General features: G+C 42.0%; 1 long non-coding RNA gene across 1 annotated transcript; it reads right to left on the bottom strand.

Annotated features, from left to right (window-relative positions):
- Window positions 1–7,030: 7,030 nt before the first annotated feature.
- LOC310646339 lies at window positions 7,031–12,606 on the bottom strand. Its single transcript, XR_014493671.1, has 3 exons — window positions 12,116–12,606; window positions 9,533–9,628; window positions 7,031–8,769 (listed from the first exon to the last, which is right to left on the bottom strand). It is a non-coding gene; the product is annotated as an uncharacterized lncRNA (long non-coding RNA).
- Window positions 12,607–12,940: the final 334 nt, after the last annotated feature.

Genomic DNA, 12,940 nt, shown 5'->3' with positions numbered 1-12,940 from the left:
TTAAGAGGGGTGGACCATGCTGGCTAGGGAATTCTGGGAGTTGAAGTCCACACACTTTAAAGTAGTCAAGGCTGAGAAACGCTGCTGTCCTTCATAACAGAAGGAAGCAGCATCTTAAATCACATTTTCTTTCTAGCCAAGCAAACAACCATTCAGGAATAAGGAATGAGCAGAGGCTGTGAAATCTCAGAACTGTCCACAATCACTTCTTCCTTTCTTAGCTGGCTGATTGGAGGGCACTTAAAGGTTATCAGAGGTTTTCACACAGGAAAAGAAGCAAGGGATATGTGGAGACAGGATTTTCCGCAAACTATTTTGCAGAGATTTGGATTTTTTTTTAAAGAGCTGAGCCCTGGATTTCCTCAAGACAAAAACAGTTCTCAAAGTGCAGAAATTAGTTCCTTTTTTTATTGCTCCATTTGGCGTAAGACAGGTATTTCAGTCAAAGATTGACATATGTAGAAGCACAGAAGTGAGATAAAAGGCTAGATATGTTACTGACACATTTCTTTTTTTTACTCTTTGCAATTGTTTTTTCACGTCTAACACTACTGAATCTTGTTTGTTTTAATGCATGACAACATTCAGTTGCTCGGAGTTTTGACGCAGGACATCCAAAGTTGTTTAGATCGGGCTGTCCTATAGGTTCTGTCAAAGAATACATGAACAAAATCAAGGGGGTGAACCAGGAATAATTGGCTGAAAAATCAGTGAAAATAGAATGCTTTGGAACCCATTTCATGCGATGTCCTGTTTTTTTCCGAGCAAACTTTCAAACTTGTGAACTTTGCCAACGTAAAGCACGATTTATTTATTTATGTATATCTCACTTTTTTATTTTTTTTACAAATAACTCAAGGCAGCAAGCATATCCAACACTTCCTCTTCTTATTTTCCCCACAACAACAATCCTGTGAGGTGAGTTGGGCTGAGAGAGATTGACTCAAGGTCACCCAGCTGGCTTTCATGCCTAAAGCAGGACTAGGAAATGATGGGATCTTGGCTTATATTTTAACAAATCCTTGTAGGTAGAATCAAAATATCCAGAGCTTGAGATTGATACTCAAATGCTCATGACTCCTTAATCATAATGTTGGTGGTGCCGGCCCAAGTGCTTGACAATGGCTGTTAGAGATATTCAGGCAAGCTATCTTGGTCAACTTTTTTTAAAAAAATTCCATTTATATCCCGCCCTTCTCCGAACTCAGGGCGGCTTACAAGCTTAGCAGTAGCCTTCATTCTATGTATATGCCTGCTTATTAGGGCTTTCACACACACACACCCAAGCGGCATTATTACAAAGTCAGCTTAATTGCCCCCAACAATCTGGGTCCTCATTTTACCTACCTCGGAAGGATGGAAGGCTGAGTCAACCTTGAGCCTGGTGGGACTCGAACCTGCACTAATGGCAGGCAGCTGGTGTTCCTTAAGGAGGCATTAGCCCACTGCTCCACCAAGGCTCTTTGAAGACTTATCTCTTTAAAACAAACAAACAAATGGATTAGGACAAGCTTTCCTGGTCTGCTATCCTTCAAATGCATGGGAAAAGCCAGTATGGCATTTCTACAGCTGATTTTTAAAACCCTGAGTTTGTGGCCATTAGAACAATCTGAAATAGGGACAAATCTGATGTAATACTAAAACATCTAGAATCGCCATATGTTTCTACGGTACGGTAATTTAAAAGTACATCACAAGATTGAGATAGTTCTCTATTAATATTATACGGATCCTTTCTTTCTTCTGTTTCAGTTCATTATCATCACTAGGGTTTATTAAAAAAAAATTTTTTAGCGGGTATTCACTACGTTATGGTTCATCGCACAGCCAGCCAGATGTTCAGACTAGATTTTTGTCATTGTGATGGTCGGTTGCACAGTCAGCCAGATGTTTAGACTGGATTTGCCATTTTTGTCCACCTCCCGAGTCATTCCCAAGGACCTGGGATAGGCAGATGTGGCTGTTAGATGGTGTTAAAGGTACTGGAGAAACATGTCACCTGTTCCAAGTCCAGGTGCCTTTTTTGCAATTGACGGGTCGTGATTTTGTCAACGATTATTATTTTCTCCTCAGTTCATTACACGTGAGTTGTTATATTTGATCAGGGCTGCCAACGCTGTGCAATGTTGTTTTTGTTACAGAGTAGAGAAAGGTAGAGGGATTAATTCAAATCTCTTGCTGGAGTCCCAGCACAATTTTGTTGTTGCTGTAGATGCACTGAGGGGGAAGGAAGAGAACGAAATACTTGGATGAGGATTTTGTGAAAAGAACCATGCGGTGCCACACTTTTCTTTCTTTTTTTTTGGCATGTCGCATTTGTCAGCTCTGATTTCTCGGCAACAAACAGACAGTACAGCTCATCTTTTCTGGCTGCTTCCTCATTCTGCTACCCAAATATGTGGTTTTTCTGAAATCGCAGGATTGTTCAGATTAGAGCCAGCAGGCTTCCCTGGGCTAAAATTCGGGACCCGGGATGTTGTCTGCAAATAATCTTTTTTCCCTTACTTAGCTCTAATTTTGGAGTTCTAGTAGTGGACAGTTCAATATGAGCCAGCAGTGTGCTGCAGCTGCCAAAAAAGCCAACGCAGTCCTAGGCTGCGTCAACAGAGGGATAGAATCAAGACCACGTGAAGTCCTACTACCGCTTTATAATGCCTTGGTAAGGCCACACCTGGAATATTGCATCCAGTTTTGGTCACCACAATATAAAATAGATGTTGAGTACAGAGCAGAGCAACTAAGATGATTGCAGCAGGGCTGGAAGATAAAATATATGAAGAATGGTTGCAGAAATTGAGTATGTCTAGTTTAGTGAAAAGAAGGACTAGGGGTGACATGATAGCAGTGTTCCAATATTTGAAGAGCTGCCACAAAGAAGAGCGGGGTCCATTTGTCTGAAATGGTATAGGATTTCCTGCTTCAGCTGAGGGTTGGAGTAGAAGACCTCTAAGGTCCCTTCCAACTCTGTTATTTAGTTATCCGTTATTCTGGGTCAACCTATTTTTTCCAAAGCACCAGAAGGCAAGGCAAGAAACAATGGATGGAAACTAACCAAGGAAGAGAAGCGACCTAGAATGAAGGAGAATTTCTGAACAGTGAGAACAATTAATCAGTGGAACGACTTGCCTCCAGAAGTTGTGGGTGCTCCAACACTGGAGGTTTTTAAGAAGAGACTGGGCAACCATTTGTCTGAAATGGTGTAGGGTTTCCTGCCTGAGCAGGGGGTTGGACTAGGTCCCTTCTAACTCCGTTATTCTATTAATTTAAGCGGAAATTTCCTTTTAAAACTGCAGAAGGCCATTGTGCAATGCATTTGTTCTCTGACTCTGCCAGCTCTGAAGATAACACCTCACACTTTCAATTTTGCAGCAGCTGGAACAGTACAACTGGGAGCTGAATGTCTCTTGGATTGGAGCTTGGATATTGCACGCAACATTTTTCGTCTCCTTAATCAAATAAGCCACAGTCTTCTTGCTAAAAACTGGGGTGGTGTATGCAACAATCAGCGCCCCACCCCACCCCGCGGCATTAAATCAAGCAAAACCTCAGCGCCACTGTTGTGTGTGTCGCCTCCCTGTAAAAATAACACCTTTCTTCTTAGCCTTGTTAATTCCTCTGTGTGAATAACTTGGAGGAGACACACTGCTGCTAGCATTTGAGTAATGAGCAGCAATTTTTCTGTGTGGCTTCAGAATAGCTGCTTTGCTGGATTTCTTCAGAATATTCAATTCCAGTTAGAATAAGCCACGCAGGGAGCATATTTTCATTCCCATTTTGTGTATGCCCGTTCAAACTCTGGCCACATTTGCTTGCTGGTTTGATTTTATTTACTTTCTAAATTTATGTCCTGTCTTCTCTCTAGGTCTAGGGATTCAGGGAGGGGAACACAGCACTTGGTCCCCCAGTGTTCTCCCACCACCACCATCACAGCAGATCACATTGTAGATCTATAGATCACATTGTGACTGACTGTAAGATGAGGACATATAACGGTCCAGCGTCTGATTTCTTTCACATAAACAGTGCTGCATTTCAGTGGTTAGATGGCCTAGAGACGTTGGTATCCAAATATAAATCCTTTTAACATTACTGTCTCTTTAATCTAGGTGAAATACTAATATATACTGCAAGTCCCTGTATGATGTGCCATGTGCTAAATAAATGGAACATAGAAAACGTAGAATAATAGGATTGGAAGGGACCTTGGAGGTCTTCTAGTCCAACCCCCTCCTCCTGGCAGGAGATCCTATACCATTCTGGACTTTCTTTGGGGTTGATGGGATGATAGAAACAATAATAGAATAACAAAACAGAATAATGGAGTTATTTTATTATTTTTTTATTTTACTTTATTTTGTTTTATTTTATTCTCCCTGGATGTCCTCCAGTCCAACCTCCCACCCAGACAGGAGGCCCTTGCTGGAGAATAAAATAAAACAATAAAATAATTAAATTAAATTAAAATAATAAATAAAATAAAATAATAATACAATAAAATAAAATAATAAAAAATAAATAAAAATAATAAAATGTAAAATACAAATTAAAATAAAAATATAAAATAAAATATAAAAATAACAAATACAAAATAAAATATAAAACAAAATAAAAATATATAAAATAAATATAAAAATAAAAAATAAATAAAATAAATCAAAATAAAATACAAATAAAAAAATACAAAATAAAATATAAAACAAAATAAAAATATATAAAATAAATATAAAAATAAAAAAAATAAAATAAAATAAAAAATAAAATAAAAAATAAAATAAAATAAATAATAAAAATTAGAAATAAAATAATCCACCGCAGCTGGGGATGTGGGTTGGGCTGAGAGAAAGTGACTGGCCCAAAGTCAATTTTGATGGGTGAGGGTGGACTCGGAAATGGGTCTCCCCAGCCCTGAACCCGTACATCACACTGGTTCTTGAGTAGCAACTGCGCACCAGTGTGTTTGGTGGAGCTTCTGAGAGTGAGGAACAAAAAACACCGAAGTTTGCAGTGGAAACATTGCGCAGCACATTCCAATCTGGTTGACCTGGGTGGCACCTGGCAACCAGCCCTCATCCAGGAGATAAACAGCATGAGGCACAGTGTGTATTCTTCCATCAGGGCTGGAGAGAGTTGATAGGGTAAACACTGCACATCCCCGTCCATTCACAGCAGGAGCTGCAGAAATTCCTCTCTTGTACACTGAACTACTACTGGTATATTCTCCATACTGGTGGTCCTCAATTTATGGCCACAAGTGGGATCAGAACCTCCATTGCTAAGCCAGACCGTTGTTAATGCCTGATCTTACAAACCTTTAATGCTGTGGTTCTGAAGTCAATCAATGCAGGGATTCCCTTCATAAAGATAATAAAGTAGGGCAAATCCCACTTGACAAACCTCTCACTTAGCAACATAAATTGCGGGCTCTGCTGTGGTCGTAAGGCAAGGACTACCTGTAGTTCACCAGAGTCTTTTTGTATTGGGACACCTTTTTCTGGATTTCTAATTTTTTTTTTGTCTCTCCAAAAGACCAGGGCAGAGAGAATAGGGCAGGGCAAGCTAAATTAGCAATCCCGCAAGATCGGCATGAGCATGCCTCCGGTCAGAGAATGCCGGCTGGTGGCCCCCCAGGGGGAGGGCCTTCTCTGTGGGCGCCCCGGCTTTATGGAACCAACTGCCGGTTGAGCTCCGGACGGCACCGGATCTTCGCTCCTTCCGGCGCGGGCTAAAGACCCATTTATTTGAACAAGCTGGCCTGGCCTGATGGGGGAATGTTAGGGTTTTAATGGGTTTTACATTGTGATTGTTTTAATTGGGCAATTATTTAATCTTTTTTAACTTTTGTATTTCTATTTATATGCCCTGTTCACCGCCCTGAGTCCTCCGGGAGAAGGGCGGTATATACATTTAATAAATAATAATAAATAAATAATAATAATAACCAGTTAGGAATCTCTGTGGGATTAAATAGAAACCAGTTCTTTATCCCACCTGAACTCCTGTGCTGTGGATTGGCAGTTAGGGCCCCCCATTCCTGGTCTAATGTCCTAACAAAGGTTTTACAACAGGCGTGGAAATAATGTCTACGGAGATTTTCAGTCATCCAGGTCCCGGTTGTCCCAAATGTGCTTTTCCACAAGGCAAATGGACTTCCTTGTTTTTCTTTGAAGACATTTCGCTTCTCATCCAAGAAGCTTCTTCAGCTCTGATTGGTTGGTGGGGAATGGAAGGATCTATACTCCTTGCAGACAGCTGGTCATTTGCCTTCTTTTAGTGACTGCAAATGACCAGCTGTCTGCAAGGAGTATAAATCCTTCCATTCCTTTTCCCACCATCCAGTCAGAGCTGAAAAAGCTTCTTGAATGAGAAGTGAAACGTCTTCAAGAAAAACCAAGAAAGTCCAGTTGCCTCATGAAAAAAAGCACCTTTGGGGCATGGAAATAATGGAATTCAGCCTCAGCGGCTAGGAGATTTATGAATATGACTCTTTTCTAGACTTTTACTGCAGATAGCTTGAGAATATCCATAAGCTGTCAGCCGTTGCCATGGTAATTTGCTGAGCTGAATCCAGCAGACACACTGCTAGATCTCTCGGAGGTGAGTTAACCACGTCTACCTATCGATTATTTAACCGCTAAAGTTGACAAATAAATGCAATAACAAATGCAATTAAAAATAAAATCAGGGGCGACTCAGAACAACCGCCTTGCTTAGCAAAAGGAGTTTTGATTGTAAGATGAAGACTGTCTACAAGGCCCTCTGGGATATCCACTTCAAAAGAAGATGGTGAACCTGGGTTAAAACCGAACTATAATTGTAGCCCAGGACTCTCTCTGATATCCACAGCTCTGCTAAATCAGGGCAGATTTACTATTTTCTGCACTAAGAAGGACACCATTCTCAGCTCAAAGACTTTACCTCAGAAAACACTAGAAATTTTGGGCCACAGATCTCCTGGAGTCTGTTGGTAATACTCAGCGTGCAGGTTTCGAAGAGGAAATAATGGTGAAAATTTCGACACCGAATCCTGCTAAGGAAACCCAAAGGGAGAGGTTTATTGCATTATGTTATACATTTTCTTTTTTTTATGGCTGTCTCTAGATGGAGTCAGGCCTGTTTTGGGTTCCTCTTCATTTGTGGACATGGAAAGCAAATACCCACCCATTGACAAGCCATCTCTGGTTGCATCCGGCTTTGATATATCGGCTGCGGTACATCATGCTCTCCACTTCTGCTTGCTTGGGCGATTTTGCTGAGTGGTTTTTACTGAAAATAATTTGGCCCTCATCTTGAAATGCATCCGGAAAAGAAGCTATTGAGGACGTTGGCTGTGTAGTTTCCAGCCAACAGATTTTGTAGAAAAACCAAACTGGCTAATGGCTCTTCTGACTCATTTTTTAAAAACTAATAGTTCCCACTCTCCCTGTCTCTTACTTTATTTTAATAAATTCAATTTATTGAGTTGCCTATGCAGCATACAACTCATGGTGACATAACTGCAGTAGGAGCCACAACGACAGGCAGTCCTCAATTTAAGGACCACAGTTGCGCCCAAAATTTCCTTTGCTGAGCAAGACAGTTGTTCAGTGAGTTTTCCTATTTTACGACCTTTCCTACCACAGCTGTTAAGTGAATCACTGCAGTCATCAAGTTAATAGCACAGCCGTGAAGTGAATCTGGCTTCCCCATTGATTTTGCTTGTCAGAAGGTCGCAAGAGGCGATCACGTGACTCCAGGACACGGCAACGGCCATAAGTATCAGACAGGCCTCTGAATTTGGATCATGGGGATGCTGCAACGGTTGTAAGTGTGAAAAACGGCCGTAAGTCACTTTTTTCAGCGCTGTTGTAACTTCGGTCACTAAATGGATGGTTTGTACATCAAGGCCTACCAGTATTAATATTTTGGTGATTTGTCTCCCTAATTGTAATTCTTTTGGACAAGACCAGTTGTATCCTCTCCTCAAATCGGATACTGAGCGAGCAGCTTCATGTTGGGAGGACACAGCTAAAGTAAACACAGCTTGGGGTAAACACAGCTACAAGGACAGTATCCTCCATGAACCCTGAAGGTCTCAGCCACCAGGCCAACCACAGGGTGTAGCCCGGGCTGTGGCTCTCCAGTTTTTCCACATCGTGTTTTGCTCACTTTCTGGGGTCTAATTCCCAAGCCTTGCTCTGTTTTATGAGACCCCACCCGTATTGCCCAGTTTGCAGCCACTGTTGTGTGTTATACTTCCAAGCTGTACTTTGTGCCTCTGGCAATAAAGATATGTGGCGTGGAGACCAGCCAGCCAATCTAAATAAACCTCTAAAAACTCTGGAAATTGTGGGTTCTCCATGACTGGAGGCCTTCAAGAAGAGACTGGACAATCATTTGTCTGAGATGGTATAAGGTCTGCTGCTTGAGCAACAGGTTGGGCTTGAAGACCTCCAAGGTCCCTTCCTTACTTTTCTTGTTTCATTTTAGCAGCAGAGCTTCTCCGAGAACCCAGCCTTCTCAGAATCTTTCCTTACAAGTCTCCTCTGCCATCTCTAGTCATTCCATGATTCATCACGTGAAGAGTTTCCACAGTGCCTTTTTCCTGCTTGCGGTTTTCACTTCCCCATTTTTTTCTTCTTCTTTGCTTTTCTGGCAGGGTGTTTCCATGATAGGTCTGTTGCAATCAGGGGCACAATTGCCAGCCATTTTGCTGAGGAGGAGGGCTTTGCACAACTTAAAGCAATGCCATTCAAATTCCAAAGGAAGAAGTCAGCGCCTGTATTCCTTTACCTATTTTGGACAGAGATAGATAAGACAGATGGAGATGGAGATATAGATAGTTAGATAGATAGATAGATAGATAGATAGATAGATAGATAGATACAGATAAATGGATAGATAGATGGATAGATAGATATGGAGATAGATAGATAGATAGATAGATAGATAGATAGATAGATAGATAGATAGATAGATAGGCAGACAGACAGACACGGACAGAGATAGATAGATATGGACAGAGATAGATACAGAGATAGATGGATGGATGGATGGATAGATAGATAGACAGACAGACAGACACGGACAGAGATAGATAGATATGGACAGAGATAGATACAGAGATAGATGGATGGATGGATAGATAGATAGACAGACAGACAGACACGGACAGAGATAGATAGATATGGACAGAGATAGATGGATGGATGGATGGATGGATGGATGGATGGATGGATGGATAGACAGAGACAGATAGATACTGACAGATAGATAGATGGATGGATGGATAGATAGACAGACAAAGAGAGACACAGAGAGACTGAGAGAGAGAGACTGAGAGAGAGAGAGAGAGAGAGAGAGAGAGAGAGAGAGAGATGGACAGATGGATAGATATAGATTTGAGACAGATACCTCAAAGCTTAATGAGTTCTTAATAGAAATATCCCATTTCTATTAATATTCTTTAAGGTGACAACATATGGAATGTTTTTCTAAATAAAGTGAACAGATGCCAATGAAGGCTCAGAAATCATTGTAAGCAGGAGCGACTTGCCTTAACTATACCTTTTCTGATTTGCTATCTGTCCAAGGCTTTGGAGTGATGTACCCTCAGGTTCCCATATCTTTTGCCTTTGTTGGCATTAGTGTGCTTAAAAATAAGTACAACAGTGATGATGATTAAGGATCTCCATTAGTATCAATTTCAATTACAAATGGTTTTCCATGAGTCAGGAATGGTTAAACTTCTGCATATGTTTAAACCACTAAGTTTTTCCCCCCCTCAAACTTAGAAGCAAAGCAAGATAGGTGAGAACATCTTTATTTTGGGGATTGGACCAGAAAGCCATGTTGTCTAGATAGAAAAGTCCTTTTTCATAAACACACTGCAAGTTGCAAGGCTTTATATGGAAAGCATGGGTTGGAAACAAAATAACAGAGTTGGAAGGGACCTTGGAGGTCTTCTAGTCCAACCCCCTACTCAAGGCAGAGTCCTATAACATTCTGGACAAATGGCTATTCAACCTCTTCTTAACAACTTCCAGTGATGGAGAACTCAAACTTCTGGAGGCAAGCTGTTGCTCTGATTAATTGTTCTCGTCAGGAAATTTCTCCTTAATTCTAGGTTGGATCTTTGAAGAGATACATTTTTGAAGAATGCTTAGGGTGTTCTGTACCAGCCTGCTACTGGCCCTGCAGCAAAAGCAGGGACAACCCCTTTACAAACGGCAAGAGGCTGGAATAAAGCCTGCCAAATTTATTAACATAAAACAGAGCAAGACAAGGCACCAACCATGAAACAGGAGCTATGAAACAGGAACTATCCAAGCGTTTGCCTTCAGCAAACCAGCCCTCCCACACATTCCCCTTAAATACAGTTCAGGGCGTGGCCTCTCTCTGCCTCCTTCCGAGGTGCCCCATTGCCTTCCTCTGTTTACTCCTTATTGACTGCCTCCTGCGTCGGGCGTCCTTGAACAGGGCCAGTTGTGGGTCATCTTCATCCACGCTGTCAGGCTCACACATCTGGGTCTCCGTCTTGACCAAGTGGGAGGGGCCTGGCTGAGGGCTCTGCGGAGCCTCAAGGCCATCATCAGCAAGCTCTTCAACACCCCCTCCTCCTCCTCTGAGTCGTCCGACCCAACTGCCGAACCCACAGGCTGACCCTGAATCACAACATAGGGAACTGTACCTGAGAAGCGTAGCAACATTATTTATTACACATACCCTGAAATTCAGAATGATGAAACTGGCACCTTAAAGATCATCCAGTCCCATCTTGGCAAGGTGTAGGAAAACCACATCATCCCTCCTGAAGAGATTTTACCTTTTTGCCAAATCTTTAGAGGGACTGCCCTTTTTTTTTCTTTTCCCTAGGGGCAATACAAAAGACTTCTCCAATGTTGTTATTAGAATACTGCGTCCAGTTTTGGTCACCACATTACAAAAAAAGATGTTGAGACTTTGGAAAAAGTCAAAGAAGAGCAACTAAGAGGATTAAAGGCCTGGAGACTAAAACATACGAAGAACGGTTGCAGGATTCGGCTTTGGCTAGTCAAGAGAAAAGAAGAACAGGTGTGGGGGGGGGACATGATAGCAGTATTCCAATATCTGTAGGGCAGGGGTCTTCAAACTTGGCCTTTTATGACTTGTGGACTTCAACTCCCAGAATTCCTCTGCCAGTGTGCCTCGCTGAGGAAATCTGGGCGTTGAAGTCCACAAGTCATAAAAGGGCCAAGTTTGAAGACCCCTGCTGTAGGGCTACCACAAAGAGGAGGGGGGTCACCTTATTTTCCAAAGCACTAGAGGGCAGGAGAAGAAACAATGGATGGAAACTAATCAAGGAGAGAAGCAACCAGGAATAAAGTAGAAACTTCCTAACAGCGAGGACAATTAACCAGTGGAACGGCTTGCCGTCAGAAGTCGTGGGCGCTTCTTCACTGGAGATTTTGAAGAAGAAACTGGACAGTCCCCTATCTGAAATGGTATAGGGCAGGGGTAGGCAACCTCGGCTCTTTTATGACTCATGGACATCAACTCCCAGAATTCCTCAGTCAGCTATGCTGACTGAGGAATTCTGGGAGTTGAAGTCCATGAGTCATAAAAGAGCCGAGGTTGCCTACCCCTGGTATAGGGTCTCCTGCTTGAGCAGGGGGCTGGACTAGAAGACCTCCAAGGTCCCTTCCAGCTCTATTCTGATTGAGCTGTTTTATAACCAGTCCCCGCTATGCGTTTGGCAAATGATTAAACTCTACTGCTCCAACTAAATTGTACATGAAGTGACCACTGACATCTAGAGGACTAAATGGGCAGTGCTACTTGACTCCCATTCCTTTTTAAAGAAGAGTCTGAACATATTGTACACTTGAAAAAACATCAACATCCCATAATTGCAACATAGGAAAGGGCATTGCTTGCTAGAGGTCCTAGGAATCAAAGCCCTAAATAATATGCGAGGGGTATCAGTTCGGGAAAACCGTGTAGTGATATTTTGGCAAGGCAGGCAAAACACCCCAACTACATTTCCAAGAAAACAGTTTGGGCTTTTCACGTACTGGAAGTCCTTTTTGACTTACAACTATTTATTTTAATAACCATTCCAAGTTAAAATGGCACTGGGAAAAAAAAGGGATTTACACACCTACAACTGTTGTAGCATCTCCACAGTCACGTGTGTTTAAAATTTGGGAGCTTGGCAACCGGCCTGCATTTACAATAGCTGCACAATTCCGGAGTCCTGTGATCGCCATCTGCAACCTTCCCGGCTGGCTTCTGACAAGCAAAGTCAATGGGACAATCTGGATTTGCTTATTAACCACGAGATTCACGTAACTGCAGTGATTTGCTTAACAACCATAGCAAAATAAAAAAAAAATGCCGTAAGTTGGGCGTGACTCACCTTACAAGCTCCTTACTCAGTGATGAAAACCCTGGTCAAAATTATGGACGTACGTCAAGGGCTACTACACCTGTGGTCAGATCTGATTTGAAAGAAACTTTACAATGACCTTACTCTTTGGGTTTATCTGAACAGAAACAATGAAAGATGCTTAATAATCAAGCCACGATGTTAGGGGAGACTTCTCCCCTTCCCTAATCTCAGGATCTCGGCACCCAAACAACCACGTTTCCCAGTCCTAGGAGCAACCTTAGATGCGGAAAAATCTCAACAGCAGGCCCCAATAATTATGAAGCTGCATTGAAAAATGGAAGTCATACTCAAGTTTATTTTTACAATAAAATCGGTTGGATTTCTGGACAGTCACAGATCCACACACTTTATACGGACTTAGGCCATGACAACTTGAAGAAGAGGCGATATAAATTATGAAGTGGGGAAAGGTTCGGGGGCCAGAAAGTCACAAATGTCTCTGGACGAGGGGGTGGGGGGTGGAGAAACCCCACCATCAGAAATAAACTCTGCACATTCATACATATTCAGTACACAGAGTTTGAAAATCAAGAT

This window comes from Vipera ursinii (assembly GCF_947247035.1).
Source record: "Vipera ursinii genome assembly, chromosome: 13".
In the NCBI taxonomy this organism is placed as follows: Eukaryota; Metazoa; Chordata; class Lepidosauria; order Squamata; family Viperidae; genus Vipera; species Vipera ursinii.
Note: the sequence above shows the minus strand (reverse complement) of the source record. Positions and strands in the feature narration are given on the sequence as shown.